This window comes from Hyla sarda, unplaced genomic scaffold (assembly GCF_029499605.1).
Source record: "Hyla sarda isolate aHylSar1 unplaced genomic scaffold, aHylSar1.hap1 scaffold_2552, whole genome shotgun sequence".
NCBI classification, from domain to species: Eukaryota; Metazoa; Chordata; class Amphibia; order Anura; family Hylidae; genus Hyla; species Hyla sarda.
Window position 1 is genome coordinate 12353 of NW_026609240.1, and position 25035 is coordinate 37387.

General features: G+C 46.0%; 11 non-coding genes across 11 annotated transcripts; all 11 read right to left on the reverse strand.

Moving 5' to 3' along the window:
- Positions 1 to 308: 308 nt before the first annotated feature.
- Positions 309 to 499, reverse strand: LOC130323831 (U2 spliceosomal RNA). The gene has a single exon (XR_008869023.1). It is a non-coding gene; the product is annotated as a U2 spliceosomal RNA (small nuclear RNA).
- A 2089-nt stretch (positions 500 to 2588) lies between these two features.
- On the reverse strand, positions 2589 to 2779 carry LOC130323832 (U2 spliceosomal RNA). The gene has a single exon (XR_008869024.1). It is a non-coding gene; the product is annotated as a U2 spliceosomal RNA (small nuclear RNA).
- A 2089-nt stretch (positions 2780 to 4868) lies between these two features.
- LOC130323833 (U2 spliceosomal RNA) lies at positions 4869 to 5059 on the reverse strand. The gene has a single exon (XR_008869025.1). It is a non-coding gene; the product is annotated as a U2 spliceosomal RNA (small nuclear RNA).
- A 2089-nt stretch (positions 5060 to 7148) lies between these two features.
- Positions 7149 to 7339, reverse strand: LOC130323834 (U2 spliceosomal RNA). The gene has a single exon (XR_008869026.1). It is a non-coding gene; the product is annotated as a U2 spliceosomal RNA (small nuclear RNA).
- A 2082-nt stretch (positions 7340 to 9421) lies between these two features.
- On the reverse strand, positions 9422 to 9612 carry LOC130323835 (U2 spliceosomal RNA). Its single transcript, XR_008869027.1, has one exon. It is a non-coding gene; the product is annotated as a U2 spliceosomal RNA (small nuclear RNA).
- Positions 9613 to 11702: 2090 nt separating this feature from the next.
- Positions 11703 to 11893, reverse strand: LOC130323836 (U2 spliceosomal RNA). The gene has a single exon (XR_008869028.1). It is a non-coding gene; the product is annotated as a U2 spliceosomal RNA (small nuclear RNA).
- Positions 11894 to 13984: 2091 nt separating this feature from the next.
- On the reverse strand, positions 13985 to 14175 carry LOC130323838 (U2 spliceosomal RNA). The gene has a single exon (XR_008869029.1). It is a non-coding gene; the product is annotated as a U2 spliceosomal RNA (small nuclear RNA).
- A 2080-nt stretch (positions 14176 to 16255) lies between these two features.
- LOC130323839 (U2 spliceosomal RNA) lies at positions 16256 to 16446 on the reverse strand. The gene has a single exon (XR_008869030.1). It is a non-coding gene; the product is annotated as a U2 spliceosomal RNA (small nuclear RNA).
- Positions 16447 to 18535: 2089 nt separating this feature from the next.
- LOC130323840 (U2 spliceosomal RNA) lies at positions 18536 to 18726 on the reverse strand. Its single transcript, XR_008869031.1, has one exon. It is a non-coding gene; the product is annotated as a U2 spliceosomal RNA (small nuclear RNA).
- Positions 18727 to 20816: 2090 nt separating this feature from the next.
- On the reverse strand, positions 20817 to 21007 carry LOC130323841 (U2 spliceosomal RNA). Its single transcript, XR_008869032.1, has one exon. It is a non-coding gene; the product is annotated as a U2 spliceosomal RNA (small nuclear RNA).
- A 2082-nt stretch (positions 21008 to 23089) lies between these two features.
- On the reverse strand, positions 23090 to 23280 carry LOC130323843 (U2 spliceosomal RNA). Its single transcript, XR_008869034.1, has one exon. It is a non-coding gene; the product is annotated as a U2 spliceosomal RNA (small nuclear RNA).
- Between the last annotated feature and the right edge of the window lie 1755 nt (positions 23281 to 25035).

Here is a 25035-nt window from a genome sequence, read left to right on the forward strand (position 1 = left end):
CATTCAGCACCCACCCGCTATCAAGGCAGCTGCCTATCATGTCATGCCCTACCTGCACAGGTGTGCTGGCTACTCAAATGATCCAATTAAGGAGGCCATTTAGTCAGCAGCAGCAGAAGTCCTGTGCCTGGACGCTCCAACAGCGGCCAGACACAAGCAGAAGCAGCAGAAGCAGCAGCAGCACCACCTTTTGTTTTTTGGCTGCAGCAGCAGCAGCAGCAGCAGCAAGGCCCACAGGGCTGGCTAGCTGGCTAGCCAGCAAGCAGGTAGCAATGAAAGTAGGAATCTTTCTTTTTAACCCTGTAAGGGGGTGGTGCACTGTACCCGAAGATACTGCCATATCGGGTCAATGCATAGGGCGACGGAAGCAAGCTTCGAAATCGGCCCCCGTTCTCAAAAATCCATTTAATATATGGTCCCCAGATAGGGGACGTATCAGATATTAAACTGATAAGAACAGATACTACACTTGATCTTAGCCAAAAGGCCGAGAAGCGATAACCGTGAAAGGGGCGGGCCCAACAAGGTCCCCTTCATGGGCACTATCACTGCTTGCTGTCAGGGAGGCTGCCAGACAATTTTCCATGCACACTCTGGGCTGGGGGGCAGTCAACCACCAGTACACACAGCAGAACCTAAACCCATACCATTATTGCTAAGCAGCAAGACAGGGGCCCATTGCACTCCCACGGGGCCTTTTTAAATGCAATCCATAACCCGGATTTGCCAGGAACCCTTCTTACTCCTCCTACTTGCATGTGACACTGGGCTTAGGATCTGCATAGGAAACACACACACAAGCACACACCTACCTTTGTTGCCTGCAGATGCCTCCTTGGCTGTCCCCAAACGGTATCAAACCAACACCCACGGGAAGCTGTAAGCATAGAGGACATGCCTGCACCCCATTGGACTTACCTGTGTGGGTTAAATCCGGGTTATTTGACAACCTATGGCGGTGATGGTTCTGCTCAGGCAGAGCAGTGCTGATGCTCCTCATAAAGCTGTCGCTGCTGTGAAGGTTCTAGGTGACATCACAATCCCTATGGTTACATACACAACAAAGCTGGGTTGTTGTTGTTTACACTCTGCAAGGCCTGTGGAAGTGAGTGACATCATAGCACTGTAGTTCTGAGGGTTCTAGATGGATGCAACAATCTCCTGTTGCTTCTATGAAGGCCATAATAGACGACATCACCAAACAGCTCCATAGTCACATACACAGCAAAGGAGAGATGTTGTTTACACCTAGTGATGTCAGTGGTATTGAGTGACATCACAGCACAGTGCTAAGGCTCCTGGGCCTGGACACAGCAGCGGCTGCAATATCTCAACGGAGAATACGTTTATATATATGTGTGTGTGTGCGCGTATATATATATATATATATATATATATATATATATATATATATATTTCTCCGCCGAAATCACTTTTAAACCCATTTCCACCTTTTTTTCCCTTCTCTTCCTCTTACTTTTTTTTCACGTTTTTTTACGTTTTTCTCCTTTTCGCCTCTTTTCTGGGCGTATTATTCTTCTTTTTCTTCTTTTTTTTCGTCTAATGCATACCCCATCAGTGCAGCAATGCTTATTCAATACCGCCAGCAGATGGAGACACTGGGGGATAATTTTCTAAGGATTTATACTGATTTTTCCTGTCTGAATTTGTCGCACAGAAAGTTGCAGGCCAAATATGTGTGACATTTCTGCGACTTTAGCTTCTAGAGCATTTTTACAACATTATACATAGGTGCTGAATACATAAAAAGCGACTGTTCAGCGACAGACAAGTCGCATCGGCTGAAAGTAGGCCAGAATGTCAGTCCATGTTGGAGCAGGTTTAGATACAGTCTAAAGCATAGATCTCAAAGTCTGTGCACAGAATTTAGCAAGGGCCTCGCACCTTCTGATGCATCAGGTAGGTGCACTATAGCATAGCCTAACCCTCTGTACTTTGGTCTATATTGATGCGGGACATAGACAGCCAGCTGATGACCAATCCATTAGTGCAATGGATGGCTGGAAGCATTTGTCTTTGCCTTTGCAATACCACAGAAGCAATGCATGGTCAATGTACAGCAATGACACACCTGTGTGAACAGCCAGGAGACCCCCCCATGTTATGTTACATAGTTACATAGTTAGTACGGTCGAAAAAAGACATATGTCCATCAAGTTCAACCAGGGAATTAAGGGGTAGGGGTGTGGCGCGATATTGGGGAAGGGATGAGATTTTATATTTCTTCATAAGCATTAATCTTATTTTGTCAATTAGGAACATTCAGCACCCACCCGCTATCAAGGCAGCTGCCTATCATGTCATGCCCTACCTGCACAGGTGTGCTGGCTACTCAAATGATCCAATTAAGGAGGCCATTTAGTCAGCAGCAGCAGAAGTCCTGTGCCTGGACGCTCCAACAGCGGCCAGACACAAGCAGAAGCAGCAGAAGCAGCAGCAGCACCACCTTTTGTTTTTTGGCTGCAGCAGCAGCAGCAGCAGCAGCAAGGCCCACAGGGCTGGCTAGCTGGCTAGCCAGCAAGCAGGTAGCAATGAAAGTAGGAATCTTTCTTTTTAACCCTGTAAGGGGGTGGTGCACTGTACCCGAAGATACTGCCATATCGGGTCAATGCATAGGGCGACGGAAGCAAGCTTCGAAATCGGCCCCCGTTCTCAAAAATCCATTTAATATATGGTCCCCAGATAGGGGACGTATCAGATATTAAACTGATAAGAACAGATACTACACTTGATCTTAGCCAAAAGGCCGAGAAGCGATAACCGTGAAAGGGGCGGGCCCAACAAGGTCCCCTTCATGGGCACTATCACTGCTTGCTGTCAGGGAGGCTGCCAGACAATTTTCCATGCACACTCTGGGCTGGGGGGCAGTCAACCACCAGTACACACAGCAGAACCTAAACCCATACCATTATTGCTAAGCAGCAAGACAGGGGCCCATTGCACTCCCACGGGGCCTTTTTAAATGCAATCCCTAACCCGGATTTGCCAGGAACCCTTCTTACTCCTCCTACTTGCATGTGACACTGGGCTTAGGATCTGCATAGGAAACACACACACAAGCACACACCTACCTTTGTTGCCTGCAGATGCCTCCTTGGCTGTCCCCAAACGGTATCAAACCAACACCCACGGGAAGCTGTAAGCATAGAGGACATGCCTGCACCCCATTGGACTTACCTGTGTGGGTTAAATCCGGGTTATTTGACAACCTATGGCGGTGATGGTTCTGCTCAGGCAGAGCAGTGCTGATGCTCCTCATAAAGCTGTCGCTGCTGTGAAGGTTCTAGGTGACATCACAATCCCTATGGTTACATACACAACAAAGCTGGGTTGTTGTTGTTTACACTCTGCAAGGCCTGTGGAAGTGAGTGACATCATAGCACTGTAGTTCTGAGGGTTCTAGATGGATGCAACAATCTCCTGTTGCTTCTATGAAGGCCATAATAGACGACATCACCAAACAGCTCCATAGTCACATACACAGCAAAGGAGAGATGTTGTTTACACCTAGTGATGTCAGTGGTATTGAGTGACATCACAGCACAGTGCTAAGGCTCCTGGGCCTGGACACAGCAGCGGCTGCAATATCTCAACGGAGAATACGTTTATATATATGTGTGTGTGTGCGCGTATATATATATATATATATATATATATATATATATATATATATATTTCTCCGCCGAAATCACTTTTAAACCCATTTCCACCTTTTTTTCCCTTCTCTTCCTCTTACTTTTTTTTCACGTTTTTTTACGTTTTTCTCCTTTTCGCCTCTTTTCTGGGCGTATTATTCTTCTTTTTCTTCTTTTTTTTCGTCTAATGCATACCCCATCAGTGCAGCAATGCTTATTCAATACCGCCAGCAGATGGAGACACTGGGGGATAATTTTCTAAGGATTTATACTGATTTTTCCTGTCTGAATTTGTCGCACAGAAAGTTGCAGGCCAAATATGTGTGACATTTCTGCGACTTTAGCTTCTAGAGCATTTTTACAACATTATACATAGGTGCTGAATACATAAAAAGCGACTGTTCAGCGACAGACAAGTCGCATCGGCTGAAAGTAGGCCAGAATGTCAGTCCATGTTGGAGCAGGTTTAGATACAGTCTAAAGCATAGATCTCAAAGTCTGTGCACAGAATTTAGCAAGGGCCTCGCACCTTCTGATGCATCAGGTAGGTGCACTATAGCATAGCCTAACCCTCTGTACTTTGGTCTATATTGATGCGGGACATAGACAGCCAGCTGATGACCAATCCATTAGTGCAATGGATGGCTGGAAGCATTTGTCTTTGCCTTTGCAATACCACAGAAGCAATGCATGGTCAATGTACAGCAATGACACACCTGTGTGAACAGCCAGGAGACCCCCCCATGTTATGTTACATAGTTACATAGTTAGTACGGTCGAAAAAAGACATATGTCCATCAAGTTCAACCAGGGAATTAAGGGGTAGGGGTGTGGCGCGATATTGGGGAAGGGATGAGATTTTATATTTCTTCATAAGCATTAATCTTATTTTGTCAATTAGGAACATTCAGCACCCACCCGCTATCAAGGCAGCTGCCTATCATGTCATGCCCTACCTGCACAGGTGTGCTGGCTACTCAAATGATCCAATTAAGGAGGCCATTTAGTCAGCAGCAGCAGAAGTCCTGTGCCTGGACGCTCCAACAGCGGCCAGACACAAGCAGAAGCAGCAGAAGCAGCAGCAGCACCACCTTTTGTTTTTTGGCTGCAGCAGCAGCAGCAGCAGCAGCAAGGCCCACAGGGCTGGCTAGCTGGCTAGCCAGCAAGCAGGTAGCAATGAAAGTAGGAATCTTTCTTTTTAACCCTGTAAGGGGGTGGTGCACTGTACCCGAAGATACTGCCATATCGGGTCAATGCATAGGGCGACGGAAGCAAGCTTCGAAATCGGCCCCCGTTCTCAAAAATCCATTTAATATATGGTCCCCAGATAGGGGACGTATCAGATATTAAACTGATAAGAACAGATACTACACTTGATCTTAGCCAAAAGGCCGAGAAGCGATAACCGTGAAAGGGGCGGGCCCAACAAGGTCCCCTTCATGGGCACTATCACTGCTTGCTGTCAGGGAGGCTGCCAGACAATTTTCCATGCACACTCTGGGCTGGGGGGCAGTCAACCACCAGTACACACAGCAGAACCTAAACCCATACCATTATTGCTAAGCAGCAAGACAGGGGCCCATTGCACTCCCACGGGGCCTTTTTAAATGCAATCCATAACCCGGATTTGCCAGGAACCCTTCTTACTCCTCCTACTTGCATGTGACACTGGGCTTAGGATCTGCATAGGAAACACACACACAAGCACACACCTACCTTTGTTGCCTGCAGATGCCTCCTTGGCTGTCCCCAAACGGTATCAAACCAACACCCACGGGAAGCTGTAAGCATAGAGGACATGCCTGCACCCCATTGGACTTACCTGTGTGGGTTAAATCCGGGTTATTTGACAACCTATGGCGGTGATGGTTCTGCTCAGGCAGAGCAGTGCTGATGCTCCTCATAAAGCTGTCGCTGCTGTGAAGGTTCTAGGTGACATCACAATCCCTATGGTTACATACACAACAAAGCTGGGTTGTTGTTGTTTACACTCTGCAAGGCCTGTGGAAGTGAGTGACATCATAGCACTGTAGTTCTGAGGGTTCTAGATGGATGCAACAATCTCCTGTTGCTTCTATGAAGGCCATAATAGACGACATCACCAAACAGCTCCATAGTCACATACACAGCAAAGGAGAGATGTTGTTTACACCTAGTGATGTCAGTGGTATTGAGTGACATCACAGCACAGTGCTAAGGCTCCTGGGCCTGGACACAGCAGCGGCTGCAATATCTCAACGGAGAATACGTTTATATATATGTGTGTGTGTGCGCGTATATATATATATATATATATATATATATATATATATATATATATTTCTCCGCCGAAATCACTTTTAAACCCATTTCCACCTTTTTTTCCCTTCTCTTCCTCTTACTTTTTTTTCACGTTTTTTTACGTTTTTCTCCTTTTCGCCTCTTTTCTGGGCGTATTATTCTTCTTTTTCTTCTTTTTTTTCGTCTAATGCATACCCCATCAGTGCAGCAATGCTTATTCAATACCGCCAGCAGATGGAGACACTGGGGGATAATTTTCTAAGGATTTATACTGATTTTTCCTGTCTGAATTTGTCGCACAGAAAGTTGCAGGCCAAATATGTGTGACATTTCTGCGACTTTAGCTTCTAGAGCATTTTTACAACATTATACATAGGTGCTGAATACATAAAAAGCGACTGTTCAGCGACAGACAAGTCGCATCGGCTGAAAGTAGGCCAGAATGTCAGTCCATGTTGGAGCAGGTTTAGATACAGTCTAAAGCATAGATCTCAAAGTCTGTGCACAGAATTTAGCAAGGGCCTCGCACCTTCTGATGCATCAGGTAGGTGCACTATAGCATAGCCTAACCCTCTGTACTTTGGTCTATATTGATGCGGGACATAGACAGCCAGCTGATGACCAATCCATTAGTGCAATGGATGGCTGGAAGCATTTGTCTTTGCCTTTGCAATACCACAGAAGCAATGCATGGTCAATGTACAGCAATGACACACCTGTGTGAACAGCCAGGAGACCCCCCCATGTTATGTTACATAGTTACATAGTTAGTACGGTCGAAAAAAGACATATGTCCATCAAGTTCAACCAGGGAATTAAGGGGTAGGGGTGTGGCGCGATATTGGGGAAGGGATGAGATTTTATATTTCTTCATAAGCATTAATCTTATTTTGTCAATTAGGAACATTCAGCACCCACCCGCTATCAAGGCAGCTGCCTATCATGTCATGCCCTACCTGCACAGGTGTGCTGGCTACTCAAATGATCCAATTAAGGAGGCCATTTAGTCAGCAGCAGCAGAAGTCCTGTGCCTGGACGCTCCAACAGCGGCCAGACACAAGCAGAAGCAGCAGAAGCAGCAGCAGCACCACCTTTTGTTTTTTGGCTGCAGCAGCAGCAGCAGCAGCAGCAAGGCCCACAGGGCTGGCTAGCTGGCTAGCCAGCAAGCAGGTAGCAATGAAAGTAGGAATCTTTCTTTTTAACCCTGTAAGGGGGTGGTGCACTGTACCCGAAGATACTGCCATATCGGGTCAATGCATAGGGCGACGGAAGCAAGCTTCGAAATCGGCCCCCGTTCTCAAAAATCCATTTAATATATGGTCCCCAGATAGGGGACGTATCAGATATTAAACTGATAAGAACAGATACTACACTTGATCTTAGCCAAAAGGCCGAGAAGCGATAACCGTGAAAGGGGCGGGCCCAACAAGGTCCCCTTCATGGGCACTATCACTGCTTGCTGTCAGGGAGGCTGCCAGACAATTTTCCATGCACACTCTGGGCTGGGGGGCAGTCAACCACCAGTACACACAGCAGAACCTAAACCCATACCATTATTGCTAAGCAGCAAGACAGGGGCCCATTGCACTCCCACGGGGCCTTTTTAAATGCAATCCATAACCCGGATTTGCCAGGAACCCTTCTTACTCCTCCTACTTGCATGTGACACTGGGCTTAGGATCTGCATAGGAAACACACACACAAGCACACACCTACCTTTGTTGCCTGCAGATGCCTCCTTGGCTGTCCCCAAACGGTATCAAACCAACACCCACGGGAAGCTGTAAGCATAGAGGACATGCCTGCACCCCATTGGACTTACCTGTGTGGGTTAAATCCGGGTTATTTGACAACCTATGGCGGTGATGGTTCTGCTCAGGCAGAGCAGTGCTGATGCTCCTCATAAAGCTGTCGCTGCTGTGAAGGTTCTAGGTGACATCACAATCCCTATGGTTACATACACAACAAAGCTGGGTTGTTGTTGTTTACACTCTGCAAGGCCTGTGGAAGTGAGTGACATCATAGCACTGTAGTTCTGAGGGTTCTAGATGGATGCAACAATCTCCTGTTGCTTCTATGAAGGCCATAATAGACGACATCACCAAACAGCTCCATAGTCACATACACAGCAAAGGAGAGATGTTGTTTACACCTAGTGATGTCAGTGGTATTGAGTGACATCACAGCACAGTGCTAAGGCTCCTGGGCCTGGACACAGCAGCGGCTGCAATATCTCAACGGAGAATACGTTTATATATATGTGTGTGTGTGCGCGTATATATATATATATATATATATATATATATATATATATTTCTCCGCCGAAATCACTTTTAAACCCATTTCCACCTTTTTTTCCCTTCTCTTCCTCTTACTTTTTTTTCACGTTTTTTTACGTTTTTCTCCTTTTCGCCTCTTTTCTGGGCGTATTATTCTTCTTTTTCTTCTTTTTTTTCGTCTAATGCATACCCCATCAGTGCAGCAATGCTTATTCAATACCGCCAGCAGATGGAGACACTGGGGGATAATTTTCTAAGGATTTATACTGATTTTTCCTGTCTGAATTTGTCGCACAGAAAGTTGCAGGCCAAATATGTGTGACATTTCTGCGACTTTAGCTTCTAGAGCATTTTTACAACATTATACATAGGTGCTGAATACATAAAAAGCGACTGTTCAGCGACAGACAAGTCGCATCGGCTGAAAGTAGGCCAGAATGTCAGTCCATGTTGGAGCAGGTTTAGATACAGTCTAAAGCATAGATCTCAAAGTCTGTGCACAGAATTTAGCAAGGGCCTCGCACCTTCTGATGCATCAGGTAGGTGCACTATAGCATAGCCTAACCCTCTGTACTTTGGTCTATATTGATGCGGGACATAGACAGCCAGCTGATGACCAATCCATTAGTGCAATGGATGGCTGGAAGCATTTGTCTTTGCCTTTGCAATACCACAGAAGCAATGCATGGTCAATGTACAGCAATGACACACCTGTGTGAACAGCCAGGAGACCCCCCATGTTATGTTACATAGTTACATAGTTAGTACGGTCGAAAAAAGACATATGTCCATCAAGTTCAACCAGGGAATTAAGGGGTAGGGGTGTGGCGCGATATTGGGGAAGGGATGAGATTTTATATTTCTTCATAAGCATTAATCTTATTTTGTCAATTAGGAACATTCAGCACCCACCCGCTATCAAGGCAGCTGCCTATCATGTCATGCCCTACCTGCACAGGTGTGCTGGCTACTCAAATGATCCAATTAAGGAGGCCATTTAGTCAGCAGCAGCAGAAGTCCTGTGCCTGGACGCTCCAACAGCGGCCAGACACAAGCAGAAGCAGCAGAAGCAGCAGCAGCACCACCTTTTGTTTTTTGGCTGCAGCAGCAGCAGCAGCAGCAGCAAGGCCCACAGGGCTGGCTAGCTGGCTAGCCAGCAAGCAGGTAGCAATGAAAGTAGGAATCTTTCTTTTTAACCCTGTAAGGGGGTGGTGCACTGTACCCGAAGATACTGCCATATCGGGTCAATGCATAGGGCGACGGAAGCAAGCTTCGAAATCGGCCCCCGTTCTCAAAAATCCATTTAATATATGGTCCCCAGATAGGGGACGTATCAGATATTAAACTGATAAGAACAGATACTACACTTGATCTTAGCCAAAAGGCCGAGAAGCGATAACCGTGAAAGGGGCGGGCCCAACAAGGTCCCCTTCATGGGCACTATCACTGCTTGCTGTCAGGGAGGCTGCCAGACAATTTTCCATGCACACTCTGGGCTGGGGGGCAGTCAACCACCAGTACACACAGCAGAACCTAAACCCATACCATTATTGCTAAGCAGCAAGACAGGGGCCCATTGCACTCCCACGGGGCCTTTTTAAATGCAATCCATAACCCGGATTTGCCAGGAACCCTTCTTACTCCTCCTACTTGCATGTGACACTGGGCTTAGGATCTGCATAGGAAACACACACACAAGCACACACCTACCTTTGTTGCCTGCAGATGCCTCCTTGGCTGTCCCCAAACGGTATCAAACCAACACCCACGGGAAGCTGTAAGCATAGAGGACATGCCTGCACCCCATTGGACTTACCTGTGTGGGTTAAATCCGGGTTATTTGACAACCTATGGCGGTGATGGTTCTGCTCAGGCAGAGCAGTGCTGATGCTCCTCATAAAGCTGTCGCTGCTGTGAAGGTTCTAGGTGACATCACAATCCCTATGGTTACATACACAACAAAGCTGGGTTGTTGTTGTTTACACTCTGCAAGGCCTGTGGAAGTGAGTGACATCATAGCACTGTAGTTCTGAGGGTTCTAGATGGATGCAACAATCTCCTGTTGCTTCTATGAAGGCCATAATAGACGACATCACCAAACAGCTCCATAGTCACATACACAGCAAAGGAGAGATGTTGTTTACACCTAGTGATGTCAGTGGTATTGAGTGACATCACAGCACAGTGCTAAGGCTCCTGGGCCTGGACACAGCAGCGGCTGCAATATCTCAACGGAGAATACGTTTATATATATGTGTGTGTGTGCGCGTATATATATATATATATATATATATATATATATATATATATATATATTTCTCCGCCGAAATCACTTTTAAACCCATTTCCACCTTTTTTTCCCTTCTCTTCCTCTTACTTTTTTTTCACGTTTTTTTACGTTTTTCTCCTTTTCGCCTCTTTTCTGGGCGTATTATTCTTCTTTTTCTTCTTTTTTTTCGTCTAATGCATACCCCATCAGTGCAGCAATGCTTATTCAATACCGCCAGCAGATGAAGACACTGGGGGATAATTTTCTAAGGATTTATACTGATTTTTCCTGTCTGAATTTGTCGCACAGAAAGTTGCAGGCCAAATATGTGTGACATTTCTGCGACTTTAGCTTCTAGAGCATTTTTACAACATTATACATAGGTGCTGAATACATAAAAAGCGACTGTTCAGCGACAGACAAGTCGCATCGGCTGAAAGTAGGCCAGAATGTCAGTCCATGTTGGAGCAGGTTTAGATACAGACTAAAGCATAGATCTCAAAGTCTGTGCACAGAATTTAGCAAGGGCCTCGCACCTTCTGATGCATCAGGTAGGTGCACTATAGCATAGCCTAACCCTCTGTACTTTGGTCTATATTGATGCGGGACATAGACAGCCAGCTGATGACCAATCCATTAGTGCAATGGATGGCTGGAAGCATTTGTCTTTGCCTTTGCAATACCACAGAAGCAATGCATGGTCAATGTACAGCAATGACACACCTGTGTGAACAGCCAGGAGACCCCCCATGTTATGTTACATAGTTACATAGTTAGTACGGTCGAAAAAAGACATATGTCCATCAAGTTCAACCAGGGAATTAAGGGGTAGGGGTGTGGCGCGATATTGGGGAAGGGATGAGATTTTATATTTCTTCATAAGCATTAATCTTATTTTGTCAATTAGGAACATTCAGCACCCACCCGCTATCAAGGCAGCTGCCTATCATGTCATGCCCTACCTGCACAGGTGTGCTGGCTACTCAAATGATCCAATTAAGGAGGCCATTTAGTCAGCAGCAGCAGAAGTCCTGTGCCTGGACGCTCCAACAGCGGCCAGACACAAGCAGAAGCAGCAGAAGCAGCAGCAGCACCACCTTTTGTTTTTTGGCTGCAGCAGCAGCAGCAGCAGCAGCAAGGCCCACAGGGCTGGCTAGCTGGCTAGCCAGCAAGCAGGTAGCAATGAAAGTAGGAATCTTTCTTTTTAACCCTGTAAGGGGGTGGTGCACTGTACCCGAAGATACTGCCATATCGGGTCAATGCATAGGGCGACGGAAGCAAGCTTCGAAATCGGCCCCCGTTCTCAAAAATCCATTTAATATATGGTCCCCAGATAGGGGACGTATCAGATATTAAACTGATAAGAACAGATACTACACTTGATCTTAGCCAAAAGGCCGAGAAGCGATAACCGTGAAAGGGGCGGGCCCAACAAGGTCCCCTTCATGGGCACTATCACTGCTTGCTGTCAGGGAGGCTGCCAGACAATTTTCCATGCACACTCTGGGCTGGGGGGCAGTCAACCACCAGTACACACAGCAGAACCTAAACCCATACCATTATTGCTAAGCAGCAAGACAGGGGCCCATTGCACTCCCACGGGGCCTTTTTAAATGCAATCCATAACCCGGATTTGCCAGGAACCCTTCTTACTCCTCCTACTTGCATGTGACACTGGGCTTAGGATCTGCATAGGAAACACACACACAAGCACACACCTACCTTTGTTGCCTGCAGATGCCTCCTTGGCTGTCCCCAAACGGTATCAAACCAACACCCACGGGAAGCTGTAAGCATAGAGGACATGCCTGCACCCCATTGGACTTACCTGTGTGGGTTAAATCCGGGTTATTTGACAACCTATGGCGGTGATGGTTCTGCTCAGGCAGAGCAGTGCTGATGCTCCTCATAAAGCTGTCGCTGCTGTGAAGGTTCTAGGTGACATCACAATCCCTATGGTTACATACACAACAAAGCTGGGTTGTTGTTGTTTACACTCTGCAAGGCCTGTGGAAGTGAGTGACATCATAGCACTGTAGTTCTGAGGGTTCTAGATGGATGCAACAATCTCCTGTTGCTTCTATGAAGGCCATAATAGACGACATCACCAAACAGCTCCATAGTCACATACACAGCAAAGGAGAGATGTTGTTTACACCTAGTGATGTCAGTGGTATTGAGTGACATCACAGCACAGTGCTAAGGCTCCTGGGCCTGGACACAGCAGCGGCTGCAATATCTCAACGGAGAATACGTTTATATATATGTGTGTGTGTGCGCGTATATATATATATATATATATATATATATATATATATATATATATATTTCTCCGCCGAAATCACTTTTAAACCCATTTCCACCTTTTTTTCCCTTCTCTTCCTCTTACTTTTTTTTCACGTTTTTTTACGTTTTTCTCCTTTTCGCCTCTTTTCTGGGCGTATTATTCTTCTTTTTCTTCTTTTTTTTCGTCTAATGCATACCCCATCAGTGCAGCAATGCTTATTCAATACCGCCAGCAGATGGAGACACTGGGGGATAATTTTCTAAGGATTTATACTGATTTTTCCTGTCTGAATTTGTCGCACAGAAAGTTGCAGGCCAAATATGTGTGACATTTCTGCGACTTTAGCTTCTAGAGCATTTTTACAACATTATACATAGGTGCTGAATACATAAAAAGCGACTGTTCAGCGACAGACAAGTCGCATCGGCTGAAAGTAGGCCAGAATGTCAGTCCATGTTGGAGCAGGTTTAGATACAGTCTAAAGCATAGATCTCAAAGTCTGTGCACAGAATTTAGCAAGGGCCTCGCACCTTCTGATGCATCAGGTAGGTGCACTATAGCATAGCCTAACCCTCTGTACTTTGGTCTATATTGATGCGGGACATAGACAGCCAGCTGATGACCAATCCATTAGTGCAATGGATGGCTGGAAGCATTTGTCTTTGCCTTTGCAATACCACAGAAGCAATGCATGGTCAATGTACAGCAATGACACACCTGTGTGAACAGCCAGGAGACCCCCCCATGTTATGTTACATAGTTACATAGTTAGTACGGTCGAAAAAAGACATATGTCCATCAAGTTCAACCAGGGAATTAAGGGGTAGGGGTGTGGCGCGATATTGGGGAAGGGATGAGATTTTATATTTCTTCATAAGCATTAATCTTATTTTGTCAATTAGGAACATTCAGCACCCACCCGCTATCAAGGCAGCTGCCTATCATGTCATGCCCTACCTGCACAGGTGTGCTGGCTACTCAAATGATCCAATTAAGGAGGCCATTTAGTCAGCAGCAGCAGAAGTCCTGTGCCTGGACGCTCCAACAGCGGCCAGACACAAGCAGAAGCAGCAGAAGCAGCAGCAGCACCACCTTTTGTTTTTTGGCTGCAGCAGCAGCAGCAGCAGCAGCAAGGCCCACAGGGCTGGCTAGCTGGCTAGCCAGCAAGCAGGTAGCAATGAAAGTAGGAATCTTTCTTTTTAACCCTGTAAGGGGGTGGTGCACTGTACCCGAAGATACTGCCATATCGGGTCAATGCATAGGGCGACGGAAGCAAGCTTCGAAATCGGCCCCCGTTCTCAAAAATCCATTTAATATATGGTCCCCAGATAGGGGACGTATCAGATATTAAACTGATAAGAACAGATACTACACTTGATCTTAGCCAAAAGGCCGAGAAGCGATAACCGTGAAAGGGGCGGGCCCAACAAGGTCCCCTTCATGGGCACTATCACTGCTTGCTGTCAGGGAGGCTGCCAGACAATTTTCCATGCACACTCTGGGCTGGGGGGCAGTCAACCACCAGTACACACAGCAGAACCTAAACCCATACCATTATTGCTAAGCAGCAAGACAGGGGCCCATTGCACTCCCACGGGGCCTTTTTAAATGCAATCCATAACCCGGATTTGCCAGGAACCCTTCTTACTCCTCCTACTTGCATGTGACACTGGGCTTAGGATCTGCATAGGAAACACACACACAAGCACACACCTACCTTTGTTGCCTGCAGATGCCTCCTTGGCTGTCCCCAAACGGTATCAAACCAACACCCACGGGAAGCTGTAAGCATAGAGGACATGCCTGCACCCCATTGGACTTACCTGTGTGGGTTAAATCCGGGTTATTTGACAACCTATGGCGGTGATGGTTCTGCTCAGGCAGAGCAGTGCTGATGCTCCTCATAAAGCTGTCGCTGCTGTGAAGGTTCTAGGTGACATCACAATCCCTATGGTTACATACACAACAAAGCTGGGTTGTTGTTGTTTACACTCTGCAAGGCCTGTGGAAGTGAGTGACATCATAGCACTGTAGTTCTGAGGGTTCTAGATGGATGCAACAATCTCCTGTTGCTTCTATGAAGGCCATAATAGACGACATCACCAAACAGCTCCATAGTCACATACACAGCAAAGGAGAGATGTTGTTTACACCTAGTGATGTCAGTGGTATTGAGTGACATCACAGCACAGTGCTAAGGCTCCTGGGCCTGGACACAGCAGCGGCTGCAATATCTCAACGGAGAATACGTTTATATATATGTGTGTGTGTGCGCGTATATATATATATATATATATATATATATATATATATATATATATTTCTCCGCCGAAATCACTTTTAAACCCATTTCCACCTTTTTTTCCCTTCTCTTCCTCTTACTTTTTTTTCACGTTTTTTTACGTTTTTCTCCTTTTCGCCTCTTTTCTGGGCGTATTATTCTTCTTTTTCTTCTTTTTTTTCGTCTAATGCATACCCCATCAGTGCAGCAATGCTTATTCAATACCGCCAGCAGATGGAGACACTGGGGGATAATTTTCTAAGGATTTATACTGATTTTTCCTGTCTGAATTTGTCGCACAGAAAGTTGCAGGCCAAATATGTGTGACATTTCTGCGACTTTAGCTTCTAGAGCATTTTTACAACATTATACATAGGTGCTGAATACATAAAAAGCGACTGTTCAGCGACAGACAAGTCGCATCGGCTGAAAGTAGGCCAGAATGTCAGTCCATGTTGGAGCAGGTTTAGATACAGTCTAAAGCATAGATCTCAAAGTCTGTGCACAGAATTTAGCAAGGGCCTCGCACCTTCTGATGCATCAGGTAGGTGCACTATAGCATAGCCTAACCCTCTGTACTTTGGTCTATATTGATGCGGGACATAGACAGCCAGCTGATGACCAATCCATTAGTGCAATGGATGGCTGGAAGCATTTGTCTTTGCCTTTGCAATACCACAGAAGCAATGCATGGTCAATGTACAGCAATGACACACCTGTGTGAACAGCCAGGAGACCCCCCCATGTTATGTTACATAGTTACATAGTTAGTACGGTCGAAAAAAGACATATGTCCATCAAGTTCAACCAGGGAATTAAGGGGTAGGGGTGTGGCGCGATATTGGGGAAGGGATGAGATTTTATATTTCTTCATAAGCATTAATCTTATTTTGTCAATTAGGAACATTCAGCACCCACCCGCTATCAAGGCAGCTGCCTATCATGTCATGCCCTACCTGCACAGGTGTGCTGGCTACTCAAATGATCCAATTAAGGAGGCCATTTAGTCAGCAGCAGCAGAAGTCCTGTGCCTGGACGCTCCAACAGCGGCCAGACACAAGCAGAAGCAGCAGCAGCACCACCTTTTGTTTTTTGGCTGCAGCAGCAGCAGCAGCAGCAGCAAGGCCCACAGGGCTGGCTAGCTGGCTAGCCAGCAAGCAGGTAGCAATGAAAGTAGGAATCTTTCTTTTTAACCCTGTAAGGGGGTGGTGCACTGTACCCGAAGATACTGCCATATCGGGTCAATGCATAGGGCGACGGAAGCAAGCTTCGAAATCGGCCCCCGTTCTCAAAAATCCATTTAATATATGGTCCCCAGATAGGGGACGTATCAGATATTAAACTGATAAGAACAGATACTACACTTGATCTTAGCCAAAAGGCCGAGAAGCGATAACCGTGAAAGGGGCGGGCCCAACAAGGTCCCCTTCATGGGCACTATCACTGCTTGCTGTCAGGGAGGCTGCCAGACAATTTTCCATGCACACTCTGGGCTGGGGGGCAGTCAACCACCAGTACACACAGCAGAACCTAAACCCATACCATTATTGCTAAGCAGCAAGACAGGGGCCCATTGCACTCCCACGGGGCCTTTTTAAATGCAATCCATAACCCGGATTTGCCAGGAACCCTTCTTACTCCTCCTACTTGCATGTGACACTGGGCTTAGGATCTGCATAGGAAACACACACACAAGCACACACCTACCTTTGTTGCCTGCAGATGCCTCCTTGGCTGTCCCCAAACGGTATCAAACCAACACCCACGGGAAGCTGTAAGCATAGAGGACATGCCTGCACCCCATTGGACTTACCTGTGTGGGTTAAATCCGGGTTATTTGACAACCTATGGCGGTGATGGTTCTGCTCAGGCAGAGCAGTGCTGATGCTCCTCATAAAGCTGTCGCTGCTGTGAAGGTTCTAGGTGACATCACAATCCCTATGGTTACATACACAACAAAGCTGGGTTGTTGTTGTTTACACTCTGCAAGGCCTGTGGAAGTGAGTGACATCATAGCACTGTAGTTCTGAGGGTTCTAGATGGATGCAACAATCTCCTGTTGCTTCTATGAAGGCCATAATAGACGACATCACCAAACAGCTCCATAGTCACATACACAGCAAAGGAGAGATGTTGTTTACACCTAGTGATGTCAGTGGTATTGAGTGACATCACAGCACAGTGCTAAGGCTCCTGGGCCTGGACACAGCAGCGGCTGCAATATCTCAACGGAGAATACGTTTATATATATGTGTGTGTGTGCGCGTATATATATATATATATATATATATATATATATATATATATATATTTCTCCGCCGAAATCACTTTTAAACCCATTTCCACCTTTTTTTCCCTTCTCTTCCTCTTACTTTTTTTTCACGTTTTTTTACGTTTTTCTCCTTTTCGCCTCTTTTCTGGGCGTATTATTCTTCTTTTTCTTCTTTTTTTTCGTCTAATGCATACCCCATCAGTGCAGCAATGCTTATTCAATACCGCCAGCAGATGGAGACACTGGGGGATAATTTTCTAAGGATTTATACTGATTTTTCCTGTCTGAATTTGTCGCACAGAAAGTTGCAGGCCAAATATGTGTGACATTTCTGCGACTTTAGCTTCTAGAGCATTTTTACAACATTATACATAGGTGCTGAATACATAAAAAGCGACTGTTCAGCGACAGACAAGTCGCATCGGCTGAAAGTAGGCCAGAATGTCAGTCCATGTTGGAGCAGGTTTAGATACAGTCTAAAGCATAGATCTCAAAGTCTGTGCACAGAATTTAGCAAGGGCCTCGCACCTTCTGATGCATCAGGTAGGTGCACTATAGCATAGCCTAACCCTCTGTACTTTGGTCTATATTGATGCGGGACATAGACAGCCAGCTGATGACCAATCCATTAGTGCAATGGATGGCTGGAAGCATTTGTCTTTGCCTTTGCAATACCACAGAAGCAATGCATGGTCAATGTACAGCAATGACACACCTGTGTGAACAGCCAGGAGACCCCCCCATGTTATGTTACATAGTTACATAGTTAGTACGGTCGAAAAAAGACATATGTCCATCAAGTTCAACCAGGGAATTAAGGGGTAGGGGTGTGGCGCGATATTGGGGAAGGGATGAGATTTTATATTTCTTCATAAGCATTAATCTTATTTTGTCAATTAGGAACATTCAGCACCCACCCGCTATCAAGGCAGCTGCCTATCATGTCATGCCCTACCTGCACAGGTGTGCTGGCTACTCAAATGATCCAATTAAGGAGGCCATTTAGTCAGCAGCAGCAGAAGTCCTGTGCCTGGACGCTCCAACAGCGGCCAGACACAAGCAGAAGCAGCAGAAGCAGCAGCAGCACCACCTTTTGTTTTTTGGCTGCAGCAGCAGCAGCAGCAGCAGCAAGGCCCACAGGGCTGGCTAGCTGGCTAGCCAGCAAGCAGGTAGCAATGAAAGTAGGAATCTTTCTTTTTAACCCTGTAAGGGGGTGGTGCACTGTACCCGAAGATACTGCCATATCGGGTCAATGCATAGGGCGACGGAAGCAAGCTTCGAAATCGGCCCCCGTTCTCAAAAATCCATTTAATATATGGTCCCCAGATAGGGGACGTATCAGATATTAAACTGATAAGAACAGATACTACACTTGATCTTAGCCAAAAGGCCGAGAAGCGATAACCGTGAAAGGGGCGGGCCCAACAAGGTCCCCTTCATGGGCACTATCACTGCTTGCTGTCAGGGAGGCTGCCAGACAATTTTCCATGCACACTCTGGGCTGGGGGGCAGTCAACCACCAGTACACACAGCAGAACCTAAACCCATACCATTATTGCTAAGCAGCAAGACAGGGGCCCATTGCACTCCCACGGGGCCTTTTTAAATGCAATCCATAACCCGGATTTGCCAGGAACCCTTCTTACTCCTCCTACTTGCATGTGACACTGGGCTTAGGATCTGCATAGGAAACACACACACAAGCACACACCTACCTTTGTTGCCTGCAGATGCCTCCTTGGCTGTCCCCAAACGGTATCAAACCAACACCCACGGGAAGCTGTAAGCATAGAGGACATGCCTGCACCCCATTGGACTTACCTGTGTGGGTTAAATCCGGGTTATTTGACAACCTATGGCGGTGATGGTTCTGCTCAGGCAGAGCAGTGCTGATGCTCCTCATAAAGCTGTCGCTGCTGTGAAGGTTCTAGGTGACATCACAATCCCTATGGTTACATACACAACAAAGCTGGGTTGTTGTTGTTTACACTCTGCAAGGCCTGTGGAAGTGAGTGACATCATAGCACTGTAGTTCTGAGGGTTCTAGATGGATGCAACAATCTCCTGTTGCTTCTATGAAGGCCATAATAGACGACATCACCAAACAGCTCCATAGTCACATACACAGCAAAGGAGAGATGTTGTTTACACCTAGTGATGTCAGTGGTATTGAGTGACATCACAGCACAGTGCTAAGGCTCCTGGGCCTGGACACAGCAGCGGCTGCAATATCTCAACGGAGAATACGTTTATATATATGTGTGTGTGTGCGCGTATATATATATATATATATATATATATATATATATATATATATATATTCTCCGCCGAAATCACTTTTAAACCCATTTCCACCTTTTTTTCCCTTCTCTTCCTCTTACTTTTTTTTCACGTTTTTTTACGTTTTTCTCCTTTTCGCCTCTTTTCTGGGCGTATTATTCTTCTTTTTCTTCTTTTTTTTCGTCTAATGCATACCCCATCAGTGCAGCAATGCTTATTCAATACCGCCAGCAGATGGAGACACTGGGGGATAATTTTCTAAGGATTTATACTGATTTTTCCTGTCTGAATTTGTCGCACAGAAAGTTGCAGGCCAAATATGTGTGACATTTCTGCGACTTTAGCTTCTAGAGCATTTTTACAACATTATACATAGGTGCTGAATACATAAAAAGCGACTGTTCAGCGACAGACAAGTCGCATCGGCTGAAAGTAGGCCAGAATGTCAGTCCATGTTGGAGCAGGTTTAGATACAGTCTAAAGCATAGATCTCAAAGTCTGTGCACAGAATTTAGCAAGGGCCTCGCACCTTCTGATGCATCAGGTAGGTGCACTATAGCATAGCCTAACCCTCTGTACTTTGGTCTATATTGATGCGGGACATAGACAGCCAGCTGATGACCAATCCATTAGTGCAATGGATGGCTGGAAGCATTTGTCTTTGCCTTTGCAATACCACAGAAGCAATGCATGGTCAATGTACAGCAATGACACACCTGTGTGAACAGCCAGGAGACCCCCCCATGTTATGTTACATAGTTACATAGTTAGTACGGTCGAAAAAAGACATATGTCCATCAAGTTCAACCAGGGAATTAAGGGGTAGGGGTGTGGCGCGATATTGGGGAAGGGATGAGATTTTATATTTCTTCATAAGCATTAATCTTATTTTGTCAATTAGGAACATTCAGCACCCACCCGCTATCAAGGCAGCTGCCTATCATGTCATGCCCTACCTGCACAGGTGTGCTGGCTACTCAAATGATCCAATTAAGGAGGCCATTTAGTCAGCAGCAGCAGAAGTCCTGTGCCTGGACGCTCCAACAGCGGCCAGACACAAGCAGAAGCAGCAGAAGCAGCAGCAGCACCACCTTTTGTTTTTTGGCTGCAGCAGCAGCAGCAGCAGCAGCAAGGCCCACAGGGCTGGCTAGCTGGCTAGCCAGCAAGCAGGTAGCAATGAAAGTAGGAATCTTTCTTTTTAACCCTGTAAGGGGGTGGTGCACTGTACCCGAAGATACTGCCATATCGGGTCAATGCATAGGGCGACGGAAGCAAGCTTCGAAATCGGCCCCCGTTCTCAAAAATCCATTTAATATATGGTCCCCAGATAGGGGACGTATCAGATATTAAACTGATAAGAACAGATACTACACTTGATCTTAGCCAAAAGGCCGAGAAGCGATAACCGTGAAAGGGGCGGGCCCAACAAGGTCCCCTTCATGGGCACTATCACTGCTTGCTGTCAGGGAGGCTGCCAGACAATTTTCCATGCACACTCTGGGCTGGGGGGCAGTCAACCACCAGTACACACAGCAGAACCTAAACCCATACCATTATTGCTAAGCAGCAAGACAGGGGCCCATTGCACTCCCACGGGGCCTTTTTAAATGCAATCCATAACCCGGATTTGCCAGGAACCCTTCTTACTCCTCCTACTTGCATGTGACACTGGGCTTAGGATCTGCATAGGAAACACACACACAAGCACACACCTACCTTTGTTGCCTGCAGATGCCTCCTTGGCTGTCCCCAAACGGTATCAAACCAACACCCACGGGAAGCTGTAAGCATAGAGGACATGCCTGCACCCCATTGGACTTACCTGTGTGGGTTAAATCCGGGTTATTTGACAACCTATGGCGGTGATGGTTCTGCTCAGGCAGAGCAGTGCTGATGCTCCTCATAAAGCTGTCGCTGCTGTGAAGGTTCTAGGTGACATCACAATCCCTATGGTTACATACACAACAAAGCTGGGTTGTTGTTGTTTACACTCTGCAAGGCCTGTGGAAGTGAGTGACATCATAGCACTGTAGTTCTGAGGGTTCTAGATGGATGCAACAATCTCCTGTTGCTTCTATGAAGGCCATAATAGACGACATCACCAAACAGCTCCATAGTCACATACACAGCAAAGGAGAGATGTTGTTTACACCTAGTGATGTCAGTGGTATTGAGTGACATCACAGCACAGTGCTAAGGCTCCTGGGCCTGGACACAGCAGCGGCTGCAATATCTCAACGGAGAATACGTTTATATATATGTGTGTGTGTGCGCGTATATATATATATATATATATATATATATATATATATATTCTCCGCCGAAATCACTTTTAAACCCATTTCCACCTTTTTTTCCCTTCTCTTCCTCTTACTTTTTTTTCACGTTTTTTTACGTTTTTCTCCTTTTCGCCTCTTTTCTGGGCGTATTATTCTTCTTTTTCTTCTTTTTTTTCGTCTAATGCATACCCCATCAGTGCAGCAATGCTTATTCAATACCGCCAGCAGATGGAGACACTGGGGGATAATTTTCTAAGGATTTATACTGATTTTTCCTGTCTGAATTTGTCGCACAGAAAGTTGCAGGCCAAATATGTGTGACATTTCTGCGACTTTAGCTTCTAGAGCATTTTTACAACATTATACATAGGTGCTGAATACATAAAAAGCGACTGTTCAGCGACAGACAAGTCGCATCGGCTGAAAGTAGGCCAGAATGTCAGTCCATGTTGGAGCAGGTTTAGATACAGTCTAAAGCATAGATCTCAAAGTCTGTGCACAGAATTTAGCAAGGGCCTCGCACCTTCTGATGCATCAGGTAGGTGCACTATAGCATAGCCTAACCCTCTGTACTTTGGTCTATATTGATGCGGGACATAGACAGCCAGCTGATGACCAATCCATTAGTGCAATGGATGGCTGGAAGCATTTGTCTTTGCCTTTGCAATACCACAGAAGCAATGCATGGTCAATGTACAGCAATGACACACCTGTGTGAACAGCCAGGAGACCCCCCCATGTTATGTTACATAGTTACATAGTTAGTACGGTCGAAAAAAGACATATGTCCATCAAGTTCAACCAGGGAATTAAGGGGTAGGGGTGTGGCGCGATATTGGGGAAGGGATGAGATTTTATATTTCTTCATAAGCATTAATCTTATTTTGTCAATTAGGAACATTCAGCACCCACCCGCTATCAAGGCAGCTGCCTATCATGTCATGCCCTACCTGCACAGGTGTGCTGGCTACTCAAATGATCCAATTAAGGAGGCCATTTAGTCAGCAGCAGCAGAAGTCCTGTGCCTGGACGCTCCAACAGCGGCCAGACACAAGCAGAAGCAGCAGAAGCAGCAGCAGCACCACCTTTTGTTTTTTGGCTGCAGCAGCAGCAGCAGCAGCAGCAAGGCCCACAGGGCTGGCTAGCTGGCTAGCCAGCAAGCAGGTAGCAATGAAAGTAGGAATCTTTCTTTTTAACCCTGTAAGGGGGTGGTGCACTGTACCCGAAGATACTGCCATATCGGGTCAATGCATAGGGCGACGGAAGCAAGCTTCGAAATCGGCCCCCGTTCTCAAAAATCCATTTAATATATGGTCCCCAGATAGGGGACGTATCAGATATTAAACTGATAAGAACAGATACTACACTTGATCTTAGCCAAAAGGCCGAGAAGCGATAACCGTGAAAGGGGCGGGCCCAACAAGGTCCCCTTCATGGGCACTATCACTGCTTGCTGTCAGGGAGGCTGCCAGACAATTTTCCATGCACACTCTGGGCTGGGGGGCAGTCAACCACCAGTACACACAGCAGAACCTAAACCCATACCATTATTGCTAAGCAGCAAGACAGGGGCCCATTGCACTCCCACGGGGCCTTTTTAAATGCAATCCATAACCCGGATTTGCCAGGAACCCTTCTTACTCCTCCTACTTGCATGTGACACTGGGCTTAGGATCTGCATAGGAAACACACACACAAGCACACACCTACCTTTGTTGCCTGCAGATGCCTCCTTGGCTGTCCCCAAACGGTATCAAACCAACACCCACGGGAAGCTGTAAGCATAGAGGACATGCCTGCACCCCATTGGACTTACCTGTGTGGGTTAAATCCGGGTTATTTGACAACCTATGGCGGTGATGGTTCTGCTCAGGCAGAGCAGTGCTGATGCTCCTCATAAAGCTGTCGCTGCTGTGAAGGTTCTAGGTGACATCACAATCCCTATGGTTACATACACAACAAAGCTGGGTTGTTGTTGTTTACACTCTGCAAGGCCTGTGGAAGTGAGTGACATCATAGCACTGTAGTTCTGAGGGTTCTAGATGGATGCAACAATCTCCTGTTGCTTCTATGAAGGCCATAATAGACGACATCACCAAACAGCTCCATAGTCACATACACAGCAAAGGAGAGATGTTGTTTACACCTAGTGATGTCAGTGGTATTGAGTGACATCACAGCACAGTGCTAAGGCTCCTGGGCCTGGACACAGCAGCGGCTGCAATATCTCAACGGAGAATACGTTTATATATATGTGTGTGTGTGCGCGTATATATATATATATATATATATATATATATATATATATATATTTCTCCGCCGAAATCACTTTTAAACCCATTTCCACCTTTTTTTCCCTTCTCTTCCTCTTACTTTTTTTTCACGTTTTTTTACGTTTTTCTCCTTTTCGCCTCTTTTCTGGGCGTATTATTCTTCTTTTTCTTCTTTTTTTTCGTCTAATGCATACCCCATCAGTGCAGCAATGCTTATTCAATACCGCCAGCAGATGGAGACACTGGGGGATAATTTTCTAAGGATTTATACTGATTTTTCCTGTCTGAATTTGTCGCACAGAAAGTTGCAGGCCAAATATGTGTGACATTTCTGCGACTTTAGCTTCTAGAGCATTTTTACAACATTATACATAGGTGCTGAATACATAAAAAGCGACTGTTCAGCGACAGACAAGTCGCATCGGCTGAAAGTAGGCCAGAATGTCAGTCCATGTTGGAGCAGGTTTAGATACAGTCTAAAGCATAGATCTCAAAGTCTGTGCACAGAATTTAGCAAGGGCCTCGCACCTTCTGATGCATCAGGTAGGTGCACTATAGCATAGCCTAACCCTCTGTACTTTGGTCTATATTGATGCGGGACATAGACAGCCAGCTGATGACCAATCCATTAGTGCAATGGATGGCTGGAAGCATTTGTCTTTGCCTTTGCAATACCACAGAAGCAATGCATGGTCAATGTACAGCAATGACACACCTGTGTGAACAGCCAGGAAACCCCCCCATGTTATGTTACATAGTTACATAGTTAGTACGGTCGAAAAAAGACATATGTCCATCAAGTTCAACCAGGGAATTAAGGGGTAGGGGTGTGGCGCGATATTGGGGAAGGGATGAGATTTTATATTTCTTCATAAGCAT